Raw genomic sequence first — 24,995 nt, 5'->3', positions numbered from 1 at the left:
CGGAAGTCTATTGCTGTCATACATCAGAGGCACAAGTCACCGGCTGACAAGGGTGCTGAGCAGGCATGTACAAGGGCAATCTCTGCTGCATCAGGGTGACTGGTCACAGAGGCTTTTTCCTACTCACAACCAATCCTTTCTTGGGAGTGGTGGCACGGTGGGGCTGTATAGTGGCAGTTTTTATTCCTGTCCCATCACTGCTCTCTGCTAACACTGGCCCAGATTTCTCTCTAGCAGTCCTGGGCTTGATAGGGTGTGAAGGGCCAGGGTTCTCTGCGTGGTTGTAGGTTACCACAACACATTGCTGGCCATCACTACACTTCCTAGGACATGTGGCTTCCTGGATAAGGACTGCACAGAAGCACTGGCTCCTGCCACTTCCATTGTTAGGAAAGAACCATCAAGCACGTCTGGTGTCAGGATTTAAAAGGAGAGCAACGTGTACAAAACGGTTGAATATTCTGTGTTCCCACCGCTTATCATCAAAGGGACTTGTGCTTCAACCAGGGCTGAAGGAGTCTGCAACAAAGACACAGTCCTGCCCTTACAACAGCACGGCACGGTGCCACATGAATGCCTGTGATGTTGTAAATACAGTATTATGATGTCACTGCAGGATCACTGGGCAGCAGAGGCTGGAGCTGGGGAAAAGTGAGTGCCCTGAGCAGAATACAAAGGATCTTTGATCACTGGCAAACATGAGATGATATGTGATGAAAACAGCATGGAGGGTGCGGGCTACCTGGGAGAGTATCCTGGTCTAACAGTCACTTTCCAGTTATAGTCCTTGAAAATCATCATCACCAATACAGATGGGCCAGAACCAGACCCTGAATCCAATCCCACCACTTTGGTTTGTTCCAAATCCAGCTCCGAGTCTGAATTTTGCAGCTTGAACCCACCTCTGCTTCATTCACACTTTACATCTTTAAAGCACTTTACCCGCAGTGAGCCAGTTTCCACACTCAGTTACACCAGTGAAAATCAGCAGTGCCTGCCTCAATGGATTTATACCAGGATGAGTGAGAGCAGAACCTGGCCTCCTCCTCAATACTCACAAGGCTCCTGTGAGGTTGGTCAGTATTATCTCCATTTTGCAGGCTGGGAAACCGAGGCACAGAGCGATGAAGTGACTTCCCTGAGGCCATGGAGGGAGTCCATGTCTGAGCTGGGATTGGAGCGCAGGAGGTTCTGGCTTCCTGCCTCAGGCTTTCCTTACTCCAAGTGACTCCAACAAAATGGCTTTTTGGTGCACTTGTCTCACGGAGCTTACCCCTAGTTTCTGCCCCACTGACTCCAAATTGGGTGAGTGTCAGCCTCTTCTTTGTATCTCTGCCATCACAGAGCTGGGAGGCTTGTAACTCAGCCCAGGGGCGGAATGGTACAGACAGGATCACGGGAAAGCAGAGAGCCCCTCCACTACCAGCCCCAGTGACTTAACTTCTCCATAATTAATTAAGTGCTTCTGTATGTACGGCCATCCACTGGGGCCTCCCAAATACAGATTATCTACCTCAGTGCGGACGCAGGAAACATTACAAGTGAGTCCAGGAGACAATACATCTTCGCTGTCTGACATAATGTAAATGATGGCTGGCTTGCATGGCACCCAGGCCAGGTCTGATTCCCAGAAAGCTGAGCGGAACTGTCTGCTTGAGGCGCTCAGGATTCTCAGTTCCAGCCACAGAGATGCCCATTTCCAGGTGGACGAGGCGACTCAGAGCCAGGAGCAAAAGGTGGGGGGGTGTATGAATGGGGGGAGGGGGTTATTTTAACAACAGGCGCTTTCATGATTCTGGGAGAATGATTTCTAAATTATATCCCGATTTGTACGACGAGATCGATAAATTCACTAAGCAGGAGCAGGTCTGCAAGCCCTATGGTTGTGTTACCTTGTGCCACCTGTTTATCCAACACCCTGCTTTGCTCCCCGACAATGGTTAGCACGCATGTGCCCTGTGACGCCGCCTCTCTCGTGATGGCTCCCCAATCACCTGCCACAATCGAAGCATGAATTTCTCATGCTCCTACAAAATGGGCAAGATTTTCAGAAGTGATCAGTGACTAGGGGTGCCCGACTTGACCCCCATGCAGTTGTCTGATCTGCAGATGGTGCGTGCTCGGTACAGCCAGTGGAAAGACGGGACGGAACTTTTGTGAAGATTTAATGAAAATTTGGACCCATTTTTTCATCAAAATTCAGGTGAAAATATTCAGTCAAAATTGACCAGTTTGAACATTTTGGACCAGTTTTTGCACTTAGCCCTTTCTGCAAACCAGTCCCTTTAAAGGTGTCCCAGGTTGGGCACCTGAAAATCGACGCACTCAGAATCACTAGTCCCATTTGAAAGTCTCAGCCCTGACCCAGATTCAGTTGCACAGCCAAGGGCAGGAGGTAAACGGGTAAGCAGGGTTAGACAGAAGCCCTGAAAAAGGCCCTTGAGGACGATAGGTCTGGGTTGGTAGGACTCAACTAATGTTCCTGTCAACTTGTGCTTGCTAAGAGTGACATAATCCCAGCACTAAACTCTTGGGCATGATCAATTGCTAATGACCAGCATTGAAGGGCTCTTCTCACTTCCCCATCTCAGGCCTTCTCATTTGCACAGCAGAGCAAAGAGCAGTGCTGAAGAGTCCTTTACCCTGCAGCAGGGCTCAGAGCAACTGAATGAAAGGATGGAGCCAAGGAGATATTGCCTATCTGGACAGGACATCCTAAGGAAACCAACAAGTGAATCTTCTGGCATTCAACATCCTCCCTCAAGCAGAGGATGGTCATTAATAGAAATGGGTCTCTGCTCAGTATCCTACGAGAGCCTTATGTTTTGCTTCTTGCAGTAGATTAACATTATCATCATTTATATAGCGCCAGAAGCGTACATGGCATCATTCAACGAGGCCTGTGCCAAACAATTAAGAAGTCTGTGCTCTGAGCAGTTGATAGAGTGCAGATAATACAGTCCAAACCAGACTGCATGGGGCATGATCATGAGAGCAGGTGTGCTTCATGGACTGCGGGGAGAGGGAGTCGTAGAGGGGGTTTGAACCACCAGGGAGGAAGTTTGGTGTACACTGCTTGGGAGGCTGTAGAGGACTTTACAGGATGCTACCAGTGGTCTTTGTTAATGTTAAGAAATGGGATCTGAACCCCAGCTGCCTCCCTAGCATCTCCCAAGCAAGGACCTCAATGTGCTTTACAAATGAGAGAATTCTACCTCCCAGTAAGTATCATTACCCCCAATTTACTGATGGTGCTATGGCCACACACAGAGGTGGAATGTCTTGCCCAGGGTCACACGGCAAGACTCGCAGAGACAGAAATTAACCTAGATCATCCTGACACCCAGTTCTGGACATTAACCATCCTCCTTCTCTTACCCATTGCCTGTTTCTTGGCTACTCCTTACAAACGTCATTGATTTTGCAGAAACAGAGAGATCATTTTAAACTAAAATGTGCCGGAAATCTTGAGGAGCTCAGCTGCCTGGTTATTTGTAAGGTGGCAGATTTAAAAAGCTTTTACTCCCTCTTTGCACTGGTGTAAGTACACAAGGAGCAGGGCAATGGAGAATCAGGCCCAGCTGTTCCACCTTTCCATACACACCTTGGCAGACGCCCTCTCCAAATGGGAGAACTGGATTGTTTTAAAGCCAGCTTAGCCTATGAGTTGCTCTGCTGTGTAGAAAAAAAAGTTTACAAAATGATGAGTGAAAAGATAGTTAATGATGCATGGTACAGTCAGCACAAGGCACACTGGAGAGGGTAAATGCACTAAATTAAAGTCCTCAAATATGAACAGAATCAACATTTAATAAGATGGTTAATGTATGTTATTTAAATGTCACTTCATTATTAAAAGTGTATATTTTTTGAGGTTTAATAACCATGTAATTGATGCATCTATTCCATAGTTAAACCTTGGCAAATATGTTTTTCATAATTAGTTGGTATTTATTTAACATGCAATAACCATCCTATTAAATTTAATGAGTTCATGTAATAGGTACACAGGGTTTTTTAATGTCAATATGTGTTCTTAAAGATGGTTCCCACTATCATGCAGTTAGGAAGCTTGATTATCTAGGAGTTATCTAGGTGGGTAAGAGAGCGGTGGTCAAAGATCAGCTATTGTGCTAAGCAGGGTGAGGCCTTGTCGGTACTGAGATGGAGATCTCCCAGTTGCTTTAAAAAGTGGTATTGCTACTTCAGTAAGCAGAGCTCTTTCTTGTGGATGGGCACAGAGGCAGACCCTCAGCATGGTGCTAGGAGGCACTGTGCGTACGGAGGTGCCAGCCTTCAGGTCAGACATACAACTAAGGTCTTGAGGACTTGAAGTCATTAGAAATCCCACGGGGGTTTTCCCAAGCACAGGTTTGTTAGCTCTCTGGGTATCCACATCAGATTCCAGTGGGGTAATTACATCCCAGCCCTTCCACTCCATTGGATATGATAGCATTCTGCACCTCCTGCCTTAAAATGGTGTGCAGTGCTTTGAGACTGCTGTCAGGTTGCACTGCAGAGGTGGCTGCACTCCAGTGATGGCTGAAATGGCTGCTGTTGAGCTGCAGTATACAGCTGTGCTAAACAGCTGTCATGCCCCCTCCGTCAAGGAAGCAGCCGGATTGCAGCAGTGAGTGAAGAAATCCCTGCACACAGTTTGTAAAATGCTTTGGGATGAAAGGTGCTCTAGCAATGCAAGGTATTGTTATTGAAGAGAGGCGAGCAGCAGGGGCAGCAACGCTCCAATTTCTCCTTTCTGTGTTTGCCAGGAAGGGAGATTGCAAGTGGTATTCCAGATGGACACACCTGGACTGATCAGAGGTTAAACCATGCCTGGGAAAGCATCAAGCAGCATCTCTGAGTCGCTTTGGCTCCAAGGGACACCTGAGCAGGGTTGAAAATAAAGGCTCACAGATGGCAGGAGGGGAAAGCAGTGGTAATACGCGAAAGCCCATGAGGCAGTGGAAGCTCTCATTAGCCACCCTACAAACTGGAGCGTTTAGCCTTTGAGCCCTGGCACCGGGAGAAGCTGTCCAGATACCGAGGCGTTGCACAGGACAGCCACTTGACCAGAGTGTTTAATAATAAGGCTGGACGCGGAGCTGAAGGTCGGTGACCCTGTGTACAAGCAGGGCGTCAGTGTCTGCTGTAGCGGCAAGAGGGAAATGTTGATGAGTAAAGGAGAGCCTAGAGATGAGGATTAAAACGGAGCTTTGCAGAGCTGCCCAAGTTTGTGAAAACAAAGTTGAGCAGTTTCTGTCTAGCGAGTGATCGCTCCCTGCAGAAAGCACAGTGCCCTGAGCAGGGCAGGTTGAGAAAGTCAGACCTAGGAAAAGGTTGGGGAGCTGGAAAGTGCGGGGGCCATCTGCACAGGAGGAGAACAGACTCAATGACCTGAATGGCTTTTGCCATCATGCGTTGCAATGGCTTGGGATTCAGCATGTAGGGCTCCAACCTGTACAGGGTCTCAACATTCATCGACTCCAGTCAATGGAGTCACTGCAGTCAATGGAGCTGGGCCAGTCTGTACCAGCTGAGGATCTGGCCCTCTGGCCCTGAGCTGTGTCCATCTGGGATGAACCAAGTCTACTGATCTCCTCTCAGGAGAGGTGTCCTGATGCCATGGGCCTTCTTGTGTTTGGGATGCGAGGCAGTGAAGAGTTCTTGCTCATCTTCCCATCCTCACAAGCCTCCCATTCCCATGACCCAGGGCTCTGGCTGACTTCTGGAGGCCAAGCGCTTCCTAGAGAGATGGAGTCAGAGTTTTGCCTGTGCCCTTAGTCACCCTTGGCCGAGGACAGAGCGACATGATTGCACCATACAGGACTGGCTGAGACAATGATGCAATGAAGAGGAAGGAAGGATGGTTCTGATGACCTCTCCTCAACCCCCGCACAGGTATTTCTCCCATAGTCTAATTCAGACCTAAAGGAAATCACCCCAGTTAGCTGAGGGAGGGGAGAGGAAGGCAGGAGTGTTTTGAAAGCACAGGGAATGGAGGGATACAGCTGCTCTGGTCAGCCTGACGGTGACTAATGCTGGAACTGCCACCACCCTCTGCGAAATGAGTGGGGTGCTCCCGGCTCACAATTTATTACAAATCCTGAACGGAAACCGGCATCTGAAATTCAGCCCAGCCTGGCATGGACAGCGGCCTGGCCGGAGCTGAGCACACCACACTGGTTTAGCTCACCACCCATCAGGGGCCTCCCGGGTCAGGGCTGACCTCACACACAGAGCAGTGAGAGGGCTCAAGCTAATGCCACTTCCACCTCCACCTTGCCAAGTCTGATGGACTGTGAGGACTCCCATCCTGTTACCGTCACACATACCAGAGTCATACCGGCCCCACCCCCCAGTGCACTATGTGCTCACTAACATGCCGAGACTGGGCCAGAGACGCTCCAGACCCCTCCCGCCCAGCTCTCCTCCCACAGGCAGTAGTGCAGGCAGGGAGGGGCCTGACATAACCCTCTCTTTGCTCCCACAGGGGAGAAGCAGGAAAGGCTGGCTCCTGACCCACACTGGGTCATACTGAGCACGCCTGGTTTACACCTGTTTGCAGACTGGCACCAGTGGTTGCTCTGGAAGGGCCCTGAAATATCCACATCCACATCATGTGAAGAGCACCAGTAGCTACACTAGCTAGGGCCAGGGCCGGTGCAACCATTTAGGCGACCTAGGCAGTCACCTAGGGCACTGGGATTTGGGGGGCACCATTTTCTTCGGCAGCGACCACGGCGGCCAGATCTTCGGCCGCCCCGGTCACCGCCGGCACTTAGGCAGAGGGAGCTGGGGCAGGGGAGCGCGGGGAGGGCTGCCTGCAGCAAGTAAGGGGGGGGGCGGCACGCAGGGGAACTCCCCGCCCCAGCTCACCCATGCCCCACCTCCTCCCCAAGCACGCCGTGGCCGCTTCACTTCTCCCACCTCCCAGGCTTGTGGCACCTAAGCTGATTGGCGCCGCAAGCCTGGGAGGCAGGAGAAGTGAAGCTACCACGGTGTGCTCGGGGAGGAGGCGGGGCGGGGGTGAGCTACTTCACTTCTCCCACCTCCCAGGCTTGCGGCGCTAATCAGCTTAGGCGCTGCAAGCCTGGGAGGCGGGAGAAGTGAAGCAGCGATGGTGTGCTCGGGGTGCTTGTGCTCGTGCACGGAGCAGGGGTGAGCTGGGGCGGGGGGTGCCTCAGGGCGGAGGGTGGGGAGTGGGGAGTTGCCTCAGGGCAGAGGGGGGGAGCTGCTGTGGGGGGGACGGATGTAAGGTGGAAGTTTCGCCTAGGGCGCGAAACATCCTTGCACCGGTTCTGGCTAGGGCTTGATCCAGTGCGCAGGCTGGGTTTAGAAGGTGATACTGAGGCCCCTGTGCCCAGTCTGAATCAGGCTGAAGGACACTACTCCGGAGAGGCCAGGAAGCACAGGGGAGTCATCCCCAACCCCCAGGCTACCAGCAGCCCAGGAATCCTCTGCCATGGTTCCTTCCACGCCACTCTCCAATCAGTCACCAAATATACCTATTGCCGGAGCCTTTCAGGGGGGTGATTCGGAGTGAGGCTGAAGGGCAAACACTGCAGTCACCTGAGACACAGGAAGGCCCCAGCCCAACACACACCGGCCAAGTCTTGTAGCCATTAGCAAATTACCCAGGGTAAATTGACTAGTTTATTGACCCATCAAATAAAGAGTTATTTAACAGCCAGAAATAAAATGCAGCCTGGACTGTGCCTGCTACAATCCTTCTGGGCTCTGTGCTGTAAAAGCCATTGCAGATAAAGAGAATGGCTCTGTCACAAACACACACGCGTCTTTACCCATTGCCTCCCAGTGTCCTTCCTGCTCAGGGCAGGGATCTCGTCCCCTAGAGCACCCAGGCCCCACTGCTGCTATAGGCAGCTCCTATGCACGCAGACACAGCTTGTCCCCACCCCAGCCAGCTCTCCACCTCCCAACAACCCCACCAGCTCCCCCATGCAGATAGATGTTCCCCACCATTCCCTACCACGCCCAGCCAGCTTCTTCCACCCAGCTCTCCCTCTCTCTGTCAAGCCCTGCTCTCCCCCACACGCACTCAGCTCCCCCAAGCTCTCCTGTCTCCTCCAGACCCAACTCCGTCCTTCCTGCTCCCGCACAGCACACTCACAGCGTCCATCCGTTCTCAGGGCCAGCTCCCCCAGCAAAGCTTTCTCCTCCAGCAGGCTTGCTTCCCCCACCTGCCAGTGGGAAGCTGGGTGGGCAGGCCAGTCTCCTACCCTGTAAGGAGAACTGCCTAGCAGCAAAGATGGCAGAAGGGGGTCAGTCAGTACAGCCAGAGGAGAGGCAGATAAAAGTGTTGCTACCCCGACTGGCTCAGCGTGAGCTAAAGCTAAAAGCAAAATACCCCTCTGCCTTCAGAGTGACAGCTGGGACCAGGTGGGTCTCCTCTTTGAATCCTTCCCCTGGCTTCCCATCTTCCATTACATCAAATTCAAGCTTCTCCTCCTAACCTATAAGCCAGTCCCTCCTTCGGTAGCTGTCTTTGTCTCTTTCTGTGTCACCCCCCACCCTCTCCACTCTGCCAGTGATGCCATCCTCAGTGCCCAGTGTGTCTGCTCCTCCCACAAGCCTCTCTGAACCTGCTTCTGTGCCGTAGGGAATGCCCTCCCCAAGCTGCTCCACAAGAGCCGTCCCCTTCAGAGCAGCAAGCACAGGCCACTCCCAGCAGCAGAAGGGTGCCAGACTAGAGAGACCCCAATGGCCTGTCCCTGTGTATTAATCATCTTGTTTGGAGACAAAGTTAAGTACCATTAATGACCCCACAGCCAATAAGCATCCCTCTCTGCCCCCCTCCAGCTTAAACAGCCACGTTAACTGGAGATGGAATAGAATCATTGCAGAAACCTTCAGCCTCAGCAGACTTTAAAGATGCACCCTTACTAGACAATCGGTTTTTGCTGGTCCATTGAGCAGTTGTTTAAAGTGGTTTCCCTGGTGTATTGGCTTCCTGATCATCTGGTGTGCACGAATGAGTGGAAACCTCTGTAAGGTTTTGTGGGTGCCAGGGAGTCACCACAGCAGCAACATTTTCACCACATCCTTACCGAGAAGGATGCACTAGGGTCATTGTGAACATTGCACTGTCACATCCCCTCCACATTCCTGACCAGCATTTCAGGGTAACCAGAGAACTCATCACAGATTTCACTCTCAGGCCAGTGCACTCCAGGAGTTTAGGGAGTGCTGTTTGGATACTTGTGCGGTGCAGATATAATCAATAATGCTCAGTTATATAACTCACTGTCAAGCCTGGGAGCTTTGCTTTGCAGAGCCCCCACTAACCACAGGCCCGTGTCTGGATCGCTATGTTTTCAGGACACACAGGAGAGCTCAGCACTGTATGCTTTTTAATTTTCTTCTTATTGCATTTTAAACATTTGTTCAATAATAAAAAACATCACAGAGATTAAACCTTCACCCACTGCCTGGCAGCGGTAAATGGAATAGATTAGATTAGAGGTAAACGACTCTGTGCAGGAGGGTTCACTGAAGTCTTTCAGATTGTGGCTGTCTAGCACTGAGGTAAGCTACTGCTTTTATCTACCCAGCACACTGGGGAGGAGGATGGGGTAGAAAGTCCTGCTCCCACCACCAAGTTCAAGGATGTGTGAGTCAAAATGTCCCACACGTCCTGACCCACCCGAAAAGGAGCCAGTGGTCTGCATTCTTAGACACCACCACGTCACAGACAGCTCAGTATCAGCCAAGCCTGGCTGCTGTTCTGTCTGCGTCACAGAGCTCCCCCAGCCCAAGTGTTGGGATAATTGCCCAGGCTTAGTCCTGATAAAGCTGCTTCCTTTTATCAGCTAAAATACTACATTCCATTTTCAAACAGCTGGACAACTCAAGGAGGCTCCCAGTTCCAAAGCACCCATCAGACATGGAGAGTGAAGCCCACTTTGAATGAAAGATATCAGGACAGGAGAAAACCAACTCGGGTCCCTCCATTAGGACGTTCCTAAAGGGGACTCTGTAAGGAAACCACCTGCTTTAGGAACACAGGAATTGCCCAACTGGGTCCGATCAATGGGCTAATCTGGCATCCTGTCTCGGACAGGGACCACTACAAAATGATTTAGAGGAAGATGCAAGAAAGCCCATGATGGATAATTATAATATAGTAACATGGAGGAAGCTTCTCCCCAGCCTGAGACAGCTAGTGGATGGCTTCTCTCCTGTGACAGGAGATATCCCTTATATATTTCTATCCTAGCTAGTGTAAACTCCAAGTGATACTCGTATTATTCCCTTAAAACTTCCCTTGCTGTGATGCCTATAAAAAACTTGGCAGTAATTAGGCCATTGTTGAGCTGATACTGATCATGCTGACCAATATTGTCTCACTGTTTCCTTGCATTCTCCCATCTGTCTGTACCCATCTGTTGTCTTCTACTTAGATTGTGAGCTTTTTGGCGCAAGAGCTGCCTTTTTGTTCTTCATTCGTACAGCACCTAGCACAATGGGGTCCTGGTCCACAACAGAGGTGACTGGTTGCTACGATCACACAAATAAATACTAAATGTTTCACCCTCATCTCAGCCCCACATCTCTGCTTCATTGGTCTGGCCTTCAGTTCTCTCTCCCTTTTGCCACAGGCATTTCCACCTGTCTCCCACACTAGTCAACCCTGTTATAATTCCACCAGCTTCAGTGGAGTTGAACCACGGGGCACGAATTGGAGCCCACTGGGACTATTTGCTTTGATGTTCTGTCTTGACAACTTGTTCCATCTGTTTCCTGCTCTCGAGTGAAGAAGTTCTGCTTGAATTCCCTGCTTGCTCTTAATTTCTTCATCTCAAGACTGTGTCCTCCAGATCCCCCCTCCCACACTCACTATTGTAACAACACTTCATCAGACACCTGGACTGGTGCAGTCACTTTTAGCAGGGTTATCTCCAGGCTTTCTCTCCCATAATGAGCCTTCATAACAAGCTTTCCTCATTAGGCAAGAGAAGTCTTGCACAGGGAGTTATGCTGGCTGCTTCAAATCACACCCTCTCCATGACAACAGTAGCATCCATCTCTCCCAAAATTTGGTGGCATTTGGACCCAGGATGTGGATCTAGCCATGTCTAGGAAAAGAGGCCATCTGCAAAGTTTGGATCCAGATATTAATGTCCATGAAGTTTGGGGGTGTTCAGAAACTTGGGTTTTGGTTGGGACCCATCTGCAGCGGTGACTGGAGTGGAAACCATTACCATCTAACACCTGTTGGGCTCCTCCTGGTGAAATGCATCTGTGGGGTTCACATAGGGTCCAACGGACAAGTTTCCATATTGCAACAAGCTACAAAACCAGCACCACAATGAGCCCTTTGTTGGCAGCCCCAGCAGAAAAAGCAAAGACCATAGAGAATGAACCTCCTTCTGACTCCTATAAATTGTCCTTCCCAAAAGAGCTGAGGAACACCTGCTGGAGGCCGTTCCTGGGGCGAGGGCGGGGGAGCATGCACAGCTATTGCCCATAAAGAGAGGGGACTTTTCTCCTGTGCTCCCAGGCTGGTACCTTTTTCCTTCAAGACATTTACTGGGGGAGAAAAACAGAATACTGGGGGGATGTCAAGGCTACTTTCCCCCAATCTTTTAAATGGAACAGTCCAGCTGTGGAAATGGAACAACCAAAGAATGAAGAGACTCAATGGGCAGCAATGTTTAGCAATCTGGTTAGCTGAGCATCCACAGGCATGTTGAAATCTTCCTTACTGATTGTCTCCAGGAGACTGTGTCTGCAGAGTTTTATCCTGCCCCACCTGGCATGAGTGAAGCAGAATCCGATCCCCTCATGTCAGAGTGCCCTCAGCACACTGCCCACTGACCACACCGCAATGCAATGGCTTCAAAGGGCTCTGGCAGGCACCAGCTTGCGGCACCCAATCCTCCTGCAGATGAAACGAGAGGAAAGGACACCTCAGAGAACAGCATCACCATGTTATGTGGCCTCCAAGAGAGAAAAGCTAGACAGCAAAGGCATTCTTGACTTGCTGTGGCTCAGAGAGGCACCCAAGCCTGAAGAGGGTGCAGAAGTCCATTCGGTAAGTGGTTCTGTATGAACTAGTGAAGAGGGAGAGTACGGCACTGGAGTGACACCAGGGTTTTACAGGGCCAAGCCCCAGACATTCAAGAGAGGACCCTCCATTGAGCCTCTCCTGCTGGGCGATCAGTCTATGTGAAAGGGCCCCAGTGGCTGGAGAAGGAGCCGGAATGGAGGAGCAGAGCTGAGACCCAGCTCTGGCAATACACTACCATAGCACATTGCCCTGCAGTACAATTTTGTTGTGTGTTTTTTGTTAAGGTGCCCAGAGGCTTTGGGACATAAGGTGTCAAGAGGTTTTAAAGCATTTATTAAAATTATTTCAGAGGCATATAAAAATCAAGAGCTGATGGGAGCTGAGACTAGATGAGAGCCCAAAGCCCACTGCAGTCGGCACCTGGGCAGGGCCATGATATCTGCTGCTCTTGCAAAGTGTGAACGGCTGTGAAAGGAACACCTGAGCTGAGAGAAGCCTGGGGATGCTGGTCCCCCAGGCAATCAAGCCAGAGCAGCATAAACATCATGCACATGGGCCAGTTCCCCTGCTCTCTTCTCCCCCAGGAACTGAGCAGGATGTGGTGATAAATGGCCTGACCCCGCAGGGTGCTGAGGACTTTCTACAGGGTAGAATGTGCCCTCAGCGCCCACTGACTTCCATCCAGCAGGGGCCCTCGGAACCTTGCAGGATCCGGTCCCCAGGCTTCCCCTACTTGTTTCAGGCTTGCTCCAGGTGTAGTTTGGGGACTGGATGGCTCAGTGCACTGATGGATTTATTTAGACTGCACCAAAGTCCCTCTCCGCAGTGGCACAGGCACTGTTCAGACAGACACAGGCCAAGGATAAAACCTAAAACAATCCACAGCAACTGCACATGGAGCTGCCTGTGCTAAATCAGCCAGCAAGAGAGAGAGAATACGCTCCCAAATCACACAGCCACTCCATACCCCTCCATCCAGCTCCTCTGGCAATGGAACATGGATCTTTCCCCCTTCTAGGTCACTGCTGTGACTGTGACCCAGGTCCATGGTGACTGAAGCTCATTCCCCTCTGATGGCTGCTTGGTGGTGCAGGGTCCACCTCAAAACTGGCACACGTCCAGCTCCCTTGCTTACATCCACTGTCGAAAGGCCATGGAGATAGTGCTCCTCTCTACGGGTCAGGGTCGAGGCGCACTGGTAGGAAGCAGTGCCTGGGGGAAACTCATGAGTTTCATGGTTTGGAGCAAGGACTTCAGTCTCCAGGCAGCCAGTGCAGCACCAGCATGAAATTCACAATATCTTGAATGAGGATCTCCTCTTACAAGCCTTCGACCCAGCAGGAAACCCAGAAAGTCCCTGAACCTCAGATGCAGTCCTTGGAGGGGCCAAGCAAAGACTGGTGTGATGCCAAAGACAAGCCTTTCTCCTTGGGTGCTGCTCCACCAGGTGCCTTCATTGTATGTCATCCCACCTGAGCACCGCTCCATCAGCTCCACTGCTTGCTTGCTCTTGTTCCTCCTCCCATGCTCAAGGACCACTTGGACAGGTGCTGCACCCACAACTCTCCCACTGATCCCATTGGGACTTAGACACCCTCTCCCTCCCCCGAGGTCTCTGCCTTCCATTACAACTTTGGGGGCCAGATCCAGAGACATGATGGAGCCAGCATCTGGTTGAAGTCAGTGGAGAGATGTTGATTTACACCTGCTGAGGAGCCAGCCCTCGGTCGTGGCAATTTAAATCTCATGCTCTTCCTCTTTTCCACTATGCCCCTGTTACCCCAGTAATAACAGGAGCCTCCCCAGCTATGTGCAGCCCCGGGTGGACAGTTGTACTAGGTGCAGCACTGGATGCCAACCTAGGAACTCCCCTCCTACATCCTGAAAGCATCACCTTTCACCTCACACTCTGCTTCCACGCTGCACGCTGGGAAGACCTGCGCCACGTGGAGAAAGAGCTCCAGGTCCAGCAAGCAGGTCATGAGTGTTCACAGCTGATCTACTTCACCACTAACAGTCGTAACACCCTGCCCCGCATTGCTGCCTTCCACTGCTGAGCAGCAGCTCTGGTGACCCCCTTGGAAGGGATGACAACTCTCAGTGGAGCACAGAGAATATGGACAATTAACATTACACTGGCGGAAAAGGGGGGAGTTTGAGGACAGTGGGAGCCTGAAGAGTCCCCAACTTTTCCCTGTTGCAAAACATTTCTTCCCATTGGCACATCAGCTGCATCCTAGTAGATGAGACCTAGAGAGGGCCTGATCCGGGCAGTCCCTGAGCTGGCTGGAGGAGGCGCCGTTGCACTGTGTGGGTCGCACCCTTCCCCAGACATCTGTTACCGGGAGGACAAGAAGACTGCAAGAGACGGGTCATGCCGTACAGTGGACTACCAAAGGACATGCTCCCTGCAGGCTCAGGGGCTGCAAGGTCTGACCGGTGCCAGCTCTGTTTAAAGATATTCCAACCAGAAATCTAGACTTGGCCGACACCTCGTTTCCTCCGTCCCCTGGTTTTGCTTTGCCCGGCTTAATTCCCACAGCGCCCCCTTTTGTTGTAGCGACAGCAATATCCAACATGGCAGGTCAACCAGGTCAGCTGCCAGGCTCGACTACGGCAGCCGGAGCCAGCCAGCAGGGCCTGCTCCCATTCCAGCGAGTGAATTGGCTGCAGTGGTCACTGGGGAGCTGGGAAAGCCGTCACAGCAGCTTCTGCCAAACACCACCCTGCAAAGGCCAGGCAGCCCACAGCTGCTAGAGCTCCACGGTCACAAGACCAGGCCCACGTGGGGCCGGGCAGAAGATTAAGGGGAGAAGGCAGACAGCGAGGGAGGATCTTCCACCAAGAGCAGCGGATGGTGTGTACTGATAACTGAACTAGGGAGCATGCACATCGATCGGCTGGCAGGGCTGATGGGCTCTTTAAAGGAGCTGCTGGGCACGGCGGCCGAACCCCCATATGCTGTCTGCTAAGGCGCACTGACCCATGCTGCTCCAGACCACCTCGATCCCTGCAGCTGTGAACTCAGACAGCCCCTCAGTGGGATTTAAGCAGACAAGTCTCTGGCTCTCAGCACAGGGCTGGGCTCACTTCTGACATGACCCGAAGGATGCGGGGAGCCAGTGAGTTAGTCGTTGTCACTGTGGCAGGCCAGGTTCCCATGCACTGGCCTGGGGTCAGTCCCTAGCCCGCTCAGCCTTAACAATGCCGTGTGCCCATGGGAGCCTCCCACAGCCCTATGGCATGAGAGCTGCCACTAAGCGTTCCCTGGGCAAAGGAGACAGAGACATAGCAGGGGCTCCAGTCATGCTCCCAGCCCACTCCTCGCCATCGACAATCTCTCGCTGGGCCAAGCCATCTCCTCCTTCTGATCACTGCTAACACTCCCCTGCTGCCCCGAAAGGGCCAGCGGATGCCAGCCTGCAGCTCTCCCTCATACCTCCTGCAGGAGCTACAGTGCACGTGCCCAGGGTTTTGGCCCTTTTTCTTTGGCACCACCGTTTTGGAGACGCCCAGGATGCTACTGCTGTCTGTCCTGCTCTCAGACCCCTGCTACGGGCACAGCCCCTCCCATCCTGTGATCGACTCCAACGGCTGGCGCACACGTTAACCCGCTGAGCCCCACCACACCCTGGGAGGTCGGGGGGGAGATGGGAGGGTGCAGGCACAGATAGGCTGAGTGACTTGTCCAGGTTCACACACAGCACGTCAGGGGCAGAGTCTCAGACAGAACCCAGGAGTCCTGATTACCCGGCCGTGTTCTAACCACTAAACTACCTTGCCTCGCTTTAGATGTTGAGGCATGATATGCTGCTCCAGAGGCTGGTGCTCCTGCAGTCAGTGGCGGATTAGCCAATGGGCCCACAGAGCCCATGCCCAGGGGCCACAGCCAATTGGGGAGCCCTGAAAAAACAGGCACCCCACCCCCAGCAGACAAGTGCCAGGGTAGGGCGGGGCAAGCCCCAGTGCCCCAACCCCGCTCTACTCCCTGGCAGCAGCACCGGGAGGGGGGAGCAGGGCAGGCCCCCACACTCCGACTCTGATCTCTGGCAGAAGCGCCAGGCAAGCAGGGCAGAGGAAGCCCCCCGTGCCCCAACCCTGCTCCCCAGCAGCAGTGCCAGGCAGGCAGGGCAGGGGAAGCCCCCCCGTGCCCCAACCCTGCTCCCCAGCAGCAGTGCCGGGCAGGCAAGGCAGGGGAAGCCCCGGTGCCCCAACCCTGCTCCCTGGCAGAAGCACTGGGCGGGCAGGGCAAGAAAAGGCCTAGCACCCCAACCCTGCTCTCCTGCAGAAGCGGGGGGCATTGGGGGAAGCCCCAGCGCCCAGGCTCCCGCTGCAGCCCCAGGACTGGAGGAGTTCTGGCTCCCTGACGCAGCCTCAGGCCTAGGGGAGCTCTCACTGCCCACTGGGGCCCTGGTGGGGGGGACAGAGCTTCTCCGGTCTTGGTGCCACAATGGGAGAGTGGCAGAAAGGAGCAAACGGGGGCCGCTGTGGGGGGAGGGGGTGGAATGGGGTGGGACAGTGGGTGGAACAGGGGCGGAGCCACGGGGGAAGGGGCAGAACAATGTGGGGCCGTGGGCAGGGCCGCAGGCAGAAGGTGTGGGGAGGGGGCTCCCCACTTGCTCTGGCCCAGAGCCCCATGAAACTTTAATCCTCCTCTGAGCTGCCGTAGTGGCTGGCTTGTTCTAGTGATTTCCCACAGCACCCGTCCTCTTCCCAAGGCATGACTCAGCCAGGAGCCCAGATGCTGTCCCCTCCCAGGGTCCCACTGAGCCACCGCTGAGCCTAGGGACAGTGCAACTTGCTGCACCATTGTCCCCAGCCAGAATGGAGGAGTGGAGCTGCCTGCTGGGCTGGTGCAGCTGCTTGGAAGCCCCTGCTTCAGCGGACCAGCTAGGTGCTGACATTTCCAATGCAAACACAGTTCTGAGCGAAGCTGCCTTACTCCACCGTAGACAAACAGTCATGTGTGTGCATTATTAAGGTAACTTACACAGAAGGGCTGGCTTGGGGCGGAATCATCTCTGCCACTTTCGCTAATGGAGCGTCTTGGCTGGCTTCCTTGGCACAGGCTCTGGCCTCTGTAACTCCAAGGAGAAGGGGGCTGGGAGATCCTCCCAACACATACCCTGACCATGACAATCACCTGCTCCCACGGCTGTCCCCCTCATACTCTCTTCCCCCACAATCCCAGCAGCCCCGTCTAAAGTCAGGGCCAGCTCCTGAGAGGTGCTGACCATCTGCAACCCCCGCTCTGTTGGGGCATCTCAGCCCTCCCGGGATCTGGCCCTCAGGCTGTAAGCTCTCTGGGGCAAGGACACTGCCTCGGTTCTTGGCCAGGTCCCAATGCCCAATACATGATCATAAGTCTGACGGATACGATAACAACAATCATGAGTTGAAACTAGGGCTGTCGACTAGTTGCAGTTAACTCACGTGATTAACTCAAAAAAATTAATTGCGATTAATCACACTGTTAAACAATAGAATACCAATTGAAATTTATTACATATTTTGGGATGTTTTTCTACATTTTCAAATATATTGATTTCTATTACTACACAGAATACAGTGCTCACTTTATATTATTTTTATTACAAATATTTGCACTGTAAAAATAATAAAACAAAAGAAATAGTATTTTTCAATTCACCTCAAGTACTGCAGTGAAATCTCTTTATCATGAAAGTGAAACTTACAAATGTAGATTTGCACTCAAAAACAAAGCAATGTAAAACTTTAGAGCGTACAAGTCCACTGAGTTCTACTTCTTGTTCAGCCAGTCGCGAAGCCAAACAAATTTGTTTACATTTACAGGAAACAATGCTGCCTGCTTCTTATTTACAATGTCATCAGAAAGTGAGAACAGGTGTTCGCATGGCACTTTTGTAGCCGGCATTGCAAGGTATTTGCGTGCCAGATATGCTAAACATTCGTAGGCCCCTTCACGCTTCGGCCACCATCCCAGAGGACATGCTTCCATGCTCATGATGCTCGTTAAAAAAATAGTGTGTTAATTAAATTTGTGACTGAACTCCTTGGGGGAGAATTGTATGTCTCCTGTTCTGTTTTACCCACACTCTGCCATATATTTAATGTTATAGCAGTCTCGGATGATGACTCAGCACATGTTCGTTTTAAGAACACTTTCACAGCAGATTTGACAAAACGCAAAGAAGGTACCAATGTGAGATTTCTAAAAATAACTACAGCACTCAACCCAAGGTTTAAGAATCTGAAGTGCCTTCCAAAATCTTAGAGGGAGAGGTGTGGAGCATGCTTTCAGAAGTCTTAAAAGAGCAACACTCGGATGCGAAAACTAAAGAACCCAAAACCAAAAAAAAGGAAATCAACCTTCTGCTGGTGGCATCTGAGTCAGATGATGAAAATGAACATAAGTCGGTCCACTCTGCTTTGGATCATTATTGAGCAAAACCTGTCATCAGCGTGGATGCCTGTCTGCTGGAATGTTGGTTAAAGCATGAAGGGACATATGAATCTTTACATTGCTTTATTTTTGAATGCAGTTTTTTTGGTACATAATTCTACATTTGTAAGTTCAACTTTCATGATAAAGAGATTGCACTACAGTACTTGTATTAGATTAACTGAAAAATACAATTTCTTTTATTTTTTACAGTGAAAATATTTGTAATCAAAATAAATATAAAGTGAGCACTGTACACTTTATATTCTGTGTTGTAATAGAAATCAATATATTTGAAAATGTAGAAAACATCCAAAAATATTTAAATAATAGTATTCTGTTATTAAGAGCATGATTAATCACAATCAATTTTTTTAATCGCTTGACAGCGCTAGTCGAAATTTCTGTAGGATCTAAAGCCACATCCACACGCAGACACCATTAGCAGAGGGGCCAGGGATGGAACGGCCCATGGACGCTGAGCCCCGTGCCCGGTCTCTTCAGGATGGAGGGGAGAAGAGAAGCTTGCCCTACTGCTGCCCAATCTGAGCCAGTTGAGTGGATGGACAGGTGCCTCTATCTCCCAGGGCTGTCAATCAGCCAACCCCCACCAGCACCACCTGACAAAGGAAATTTACCCAAGCCCATGGACCTGCTGCAGAGATCTGCTTCCCCGGCAGCAGCCGGGTATGAAGAGAGTCTCACTCTGCCCGGTAAGTGCCCACCTCTGTACCCTCACTTCCCACTGGCCCCTGCCCTGCTGTAAACTCAATTGCTCTCTATCGACCCACGAGGTGTGAGCGAGTGGCGAGATGCAGGCAGGGCAATAACCACGGACAGCAGAATGCACAGCTGTTCTTGCAGCAGCTGGATGGGACTCACTAGAAGGTGCTTCGCTGGCAGCTGGACAGCTGAGAGCCAGTAATTTGGTTTCCTGGTCCCAGCTGTTGTAAGGCTGATTAGGAGGGAGGGAACATGTGCGTGTTGGCGGAGGGGGCTCTGGGGGAGCGAGAAGGGGGCTGCTATTAGGCCGGAAAGAAAAGCTTTTAATAAGGCCTGATGTCTGCTGATCCTGCAGCCTGCATGGACGCCATCCAACCTCACAATGGAGTTACCTACTTAAACAAAACAGCGCCAAAGGCGCTGAGCTGGGAAAAGAACACATTTTCCTGTGTAGCAAACTGTGAAGTACGATCAGGAATACACAGCAAAACCCTCAGAAACCAATTACTGCTCGCGAGAGCCACACTGCTAAAAATACACCACCTTTCTGCTCTAGCAAAGGTGAGGAAGTGCTGAGCCAGCTCAAAGATTCCCCCAAAGCGCAGCACAAGGGATGGCATCTCCCCAGGAAACGCTCCCTCCAAAGGGCCAGAGCACACTGTGGCTTAGCACACTGCTCCTTCCCTGCCTGAGACCTAGGCTCCGGTCCCAAGGCTGGTTCACAAGTATGATGGATGTGGCAGGTCTCCTCTAAGTGCCTTGCCTGGATGATACTGGTTTGCACCATGAAACCCCTATCCCAGTGATGAGGGGAATCTGCAGTGTCTGGTCATCCCGGACCAATCACGTGATCTCAAGCTAGCCCAATTGTCAGGATGCAGTGAGTTTGGGGCAAAGGTTCATGGGATGGGTTAGAGTCTAAGGGTACGTCCAGACTACTCACCGAATCGGCGGGTAGCGATCGATTTTGCGGGGATCAATATATCGCGTCTCATCTAGACGCGATATATCGATCCCCGAACACACTCCTGTCGACTCCGGAACTCCACCGGAGCGAGTGGCGGTAGTGGAGTCGACGGGGGAGCCGCGGACGTCGATCCCGAGCGGTGAGGACGGGAGGTAAGTCGGAATAAGATACTTCGACTTCAGCTAAAGTTGCGTATCTTACCTTGACACTGCCCCCCAGTGTGGACCAGGCCTGACATGCATGTTGTTTGGGTAGCTTCACCACCTTTGCGTCATGCTCTCATGTCAAAAGTCGATACACAACAGATCACATCCCGCTGGAAAAGACACAGAGCTGCCCAAAGGGAAGATTTTGGGACAAATTTGCAGGGAGCCTAAAACTGGCCTCTGATATTGCACCTGCCCTGACTACCAGCTGTGCGCACGTCAGCGCGGTTTGCGTGCACACACAGACGCACATGTGACATTTCAGGTGTGAGGTCAGCTGTCAGAGACTGGTTTTAGAAACTCAGCCCTTTGCCCCAGGTAACCAGACCCTGCGGGAGAGCTCAGAACGGCAGAGCAAACTGTGGACTTATAAAGCCACTGTGGTTACTCCCTCCCAGTGGTAAATCAGCTTGCCCATGGTCAGGGGAGGGTTTCTGGGAAGGTTGTGGGGGGAGGGAAACCAAAGAGGCCTTCCCATGTCATTTGTTGCCAGGTGCAGCCAGGACAAGGCTGACGCCTGGGGCGTGGTTTTCACAGTGGATGCAAATGAGCTGAAATGTCTCCTCACTGGACACAGCTTTGCCCCCTCCCGCCACCAGTTTGCATCAGGTACGTTCTCCAAAGAGCTCCCGCCTCGCAGAGGGAAGGTGGGGTGAGCGTCGCATCTGATGACAAGCACACACATGTGCGCAATAGTGTGTGTACAGCTGGAGCGGGAGAGGACGAAGAGAAATGGGAGGGGTGGGAGAGAGGGCATGGAATGAAACGGCAAAGCCAAGCCACACAAAGAAACAACCAGATTGTGGAAACATATGTCTGTGCACACTCACCATGGTTCTGAATGACATGCCGGTAATGCTGCCTGCTTCCACCGGTGCGAGGCAAATTCTGCCTGCGCTCATGTGCCATGTAAGCTGCAGTGTAACAAGATGTAATGGCAATCAGCGGGTCTTTCAAACATTTTATTGTGGTGTTAGTAATTAGGGAATGTATCAGTCCCTCTGACAGATCCACGCTCAAGACTCCTATGGCCATCTGCTTCCACAGAATGAGGCCCCCCGGAGTCCTAGACGGGCTGGCTAGCATGTGGAGCAATGATTTATTGAGGGGGGCTGTAGACGGTGTTAACGTTTGCAGATTTGGTTTGCATTGCTCCCGGACAGTCTTACCCCCCTCCCCACCATGCTCACACCTGTTCTTCAGTTCAAGTTCCTCAATCAGAGAGGCCCAGGGCTGGGGGTTTTCTTCTCCAAGTCCCATCCACTCCCAGGCTCAGGGAGAATGGGGACACAGAGCCTAACTTGGATTCTGTGACACTCCTAGCACCAGGGTCACAAACAACTGCAGTGTGAAGAGAAAGAAAGTGGGAGGGGAGAGAAAGAGCTGCAGGACCCGGGGGGGGGGCAGAGGCAGTCTGAGAATGGGGTGATGGAAGCCCTGGTTTTGCTGGCATCAGGGGAGATCCCACTGGACAGCAAGTGGTGGCTGATTACTGTGGTACAGCAGGCACTGGTCAAGACACAGGGGGACAGAGACCAGATGAGTGTAAATGGGTTCATGAGATGAGGGGCTTTGTTGGTGAACGGCTGGCGTCCGGGGAGGGGCAGTCAGAGATCAGAGGGTGGGAAGAGAGGGGACAATGTTGCGGACATAAGAGGAAAAAGGAGAGATGGCTGAGGTGGTGCTGCTGTTGCTCCTTGCCTGTTTTCAAACTGAAGTGCTTGTTCATTTTCTTACCCACAGCCCCCAAAGCCTTAATGAGGCAGAGGCTTCCTGTCCCCTGAACTGACCCCACATGGGACGCAGAGCTAGGGAAGTACAAGGAAACCCTGCGCCAAACAGCCAGGACACAACAGGGTCTGGGGACTTCATGTCACCCAGTGTGGCTCCTCCTCCCAACTCAGGAAAGTGACCAATCATGAAGAGAGCTGAAGCACTGCTAGCCCTCGGAGACTGGTTAGCTTGGACTGTGAATGGCACAAAAAGCCTTTTAACTGGAGGCCCCCAGTTTGGATCTGGCCCAGGGTGATGGTGACCCGAAGTCTTCACCACATGGTGGCTGCTCAGGCTGTTCACTGCAGTTCCTAGGACACAAGTGCCCTCATCCCAGACCAGCCTCGGATACAGATTATCCACCTTGTTGGCAGGCTCAGCGAGGAGACCAGGGACTGAATGGGTCGTGGAGACCGAATTCCCCTCTCAGCGCTGGAAGGGCAGAGCTGAGGGGTCTCATCAAAGGGCACTGGGTGGTAAGGGGGAAGCTTGCCCTGCAGCCACCACCCATGCAGTGCCTGCTCTGAGGAGAGGGACCCCAAGGTTCCAGGGCTGCCAAGCCAGCACCTACTCAAACCCATCGCTGCACCTCAAGCCCTTCTCAAACAGGTCACGGATTCAGCTTGGAAATGACCTGGATGAATGGGAGGGGCTGGGGTAAAGAAAGCCCCTTCAGTTGGCCAGGGTTATCTACCCCTCCCTGTGGTGCACATCCTCCCGGTCCAGGCTGGGTAACCATCCAGCAGCGGCGTTCACGGCATCATCCCTGAGAGGTGTTCAAGCAGGAACAACAATAAATCAAACCACCAGATCTATCCTAAGGGTGCAGGGCTTCCAAACCCAGCCAGACTGGGCACTCACACCACCCGGCAAGGAATGACCGGGCATCAATTTTTCTCTAACGATAAGAGCATCAAGCAGCATTTGCCTGCACCTATCCCATCTTGGGTGTGACTCTATGGGAGATCACATGCTAAGCAGCCCTGGGTCAGTTCAGTTAGTTGCCTGGGGAAGAAAAAACCCAGGATATTGCTCTTCCTTCTGAATCAGAACTGAATGCCATGCCCCTGTATGGCAGGGTAGGGGCTGCTGTGTAGCTGGAGGCTCCCTCTTTCCCGAGACAACACAGGTCCTTACACACGCATGGCCATCAGAGATTTCACAGCACTTCTTGCAGGAGCCAAGGCATTCACCCCCACATCCTGACTAGATTCCAGTGGGGTAAATCCCCCCCTGCATTTCCAGCTGGGACACAGGATTTTTCAGCACTGCACTGCACTGTTAAACAGCTGCCATGTTCCACCCCCGAGGTGGCTGTACTTCATTGTTGCTCCATGCAGGTCAACGGTACATAGCCTGCAAAGCATTTTGGGACTGTTCCCACGGAAAGGCGCTAGAGGAGTGCAGAGTCATTACCATTGCTAGAGACTGCAACAGAATATTGCCCCCTTTGATGGGAATTAACCATCTACCACAAATATCCTGTCTGACGGAGCATGGCTGATAGGATTATTTATTGCCTCAGGCTAGGCACAGGTACCCAGTGGTGAAGCTGCCAACCAGTGAGCAGCTCTCTGCATCGATGTGTCCATAAATTACCCACTGAACCCATTAGGGAACCAGGAAGTTTAGGAGGGAGCCAACTTCAGAGGGGAGTGGAAGTGGAGCGCGTCCCTGCAAGTGGGCTGGGGCCAGGCAGCGCGCAATTAATCCTCGTTAATAATGTCGCAAACAGAAGCGCTCACATGGTGCACGAAGTGGAACAGATGCACTCACGCACCTCAGGGGCATCTTCTAGGGGCCCGCTTCTCCACGTTCCCTCCCAGCCAGCTCCAACGTCTCTCTTTCTCTCTCGGTGAATCTTTCTCATTTTTCCTTCACTGCTGCTCTTCCTCTTTCTGGATTCCTTCCTTTGTCTCTTTCTTTGTGTATGTTTGCTTCATCCCTTCCCCCCCCTTTTTCTTTCTCCTCCCCGTCTTTCCTTTCCTTCTCTCCGATTTTTTCCTTTCCCTTCTCTCTTTCCTTCTCCTCTTTCTGTCTCCCCGCCACATAGGTACTTCCCTAGGAAGATGCTCCTCATACTGTCAGCAAAATGTCAGCATCAATCAGCCAAGCCGGAAATCACTGGGGACTTCTAAACAAGTCTCCGCTGATGTTTGGAATTCCCGCCTGCCCCGGTGCAGGCTCTGATGGCTGGTGAAACCCGATGGCTCTCTTCAGCACATTATTGTTTGAGACTGCACGATGCCCCTGAAATCCCAGAACCAAGACCAGGAAAGGAAAAGCAGTTTCGGGCACTTACCCAGCTGACACACAGAGAGAAACTCTGCCTCACCAAGGCCCGATATAAATATGCAACTCTTAAATGAATAATAAAATAATTACCACCTAGTGCAGTGCCATGATTAGCAGGCCTGCTGGGTGACTTCACCTGTCGAAATAAGTTGATGGCAGCAATTTTCAGCAGGAACAATAGACAGAATTTGATGGAGCTTGAGTTCCCAACAATAGTCCCAGATCCAGAGATGCAGGGCCTCATTTTTCATTATACTGTGGCCACCTTGTACCATTCCGGCAGCGTAATGGGTGTGTCCAGCCAACAGAACTGAGCACTAGGGAAAAGCCCATCGGGATATGGTTTTCCACATGGCTCTGGGCCAGCCCTTTGTAGCCTTTGGCATAGGAGAGCATGGCCAGGGGAAAGGTAGCACTGCTGCATTTTGGCCATTATCAGCTGCTCTGGGGGTCATTCCCTGTCTGCAAACACTCCTGCACGTTAGTTGCATGGATTTAGTATGCCTGTCTTGTTCTGTGTAAACCAGAGGATTCTGCATGAAAATGAAATCTCTGGCTGCATAACATGCCTAGGAC

The 24,995-nt window shown here is 52.0% G+C and overlaps 1 long non-coding RNA gene across 3 annotated transcripts; it reads left to right on the top strand.

Annotated features, from left to right (window-relative positions):
• The first annotated feature begins 164 nt into the window (after positions 1-164).
• Positions 165-24,728, top strand: LOC120408921. Of its 3 annotated transcripts, XR_005601008.1 has the most exons (5): positions 165-1,736; positions 2,592-3,221; positions 4,770-5,898; positions 18,845-19,168; positions 22,095-24,728. It is a non-coding gene; the product is annotated as an uncharacterized LOC120408921 (long non-coding RNA). The 3 variants fall into 3 exon arrangements; XR_005601009.1 differs by lacking the exon at positions 18,845-19,168 and having other exon boundaries at positions 169-1,736; XR_005601010.1 differs by lacking the exons at positions 18,845-19,168; positions 22,095-24,728 and adding an exon at positions 9,860-10,473 and having other exon boundaries at positions 169-1,736.
• The last annotated feature ends 267 nt before the right edge of the window (positions 24,729-24,995 follow it).

Source organism: Mauremys reevesii, linkage group 7 (genome assembly GCF_016161935.1).
Source record: "Mauremys reevesii isolate NIE-2019 linkage group 7, ASM1616193v1, whole genome shotgun sequence".
Classification (NCBI taxonomy): domain Eukaryota; kingdom Metazoa; phylum Chordata; order Testudines; family Geoemydidae; genus Mauremys; species Mauremys reevesii.
Note: the sequence above shows the minus strand (reverse complement) of the source record. Positions and strands in the feature narration are given on the sequence as shown.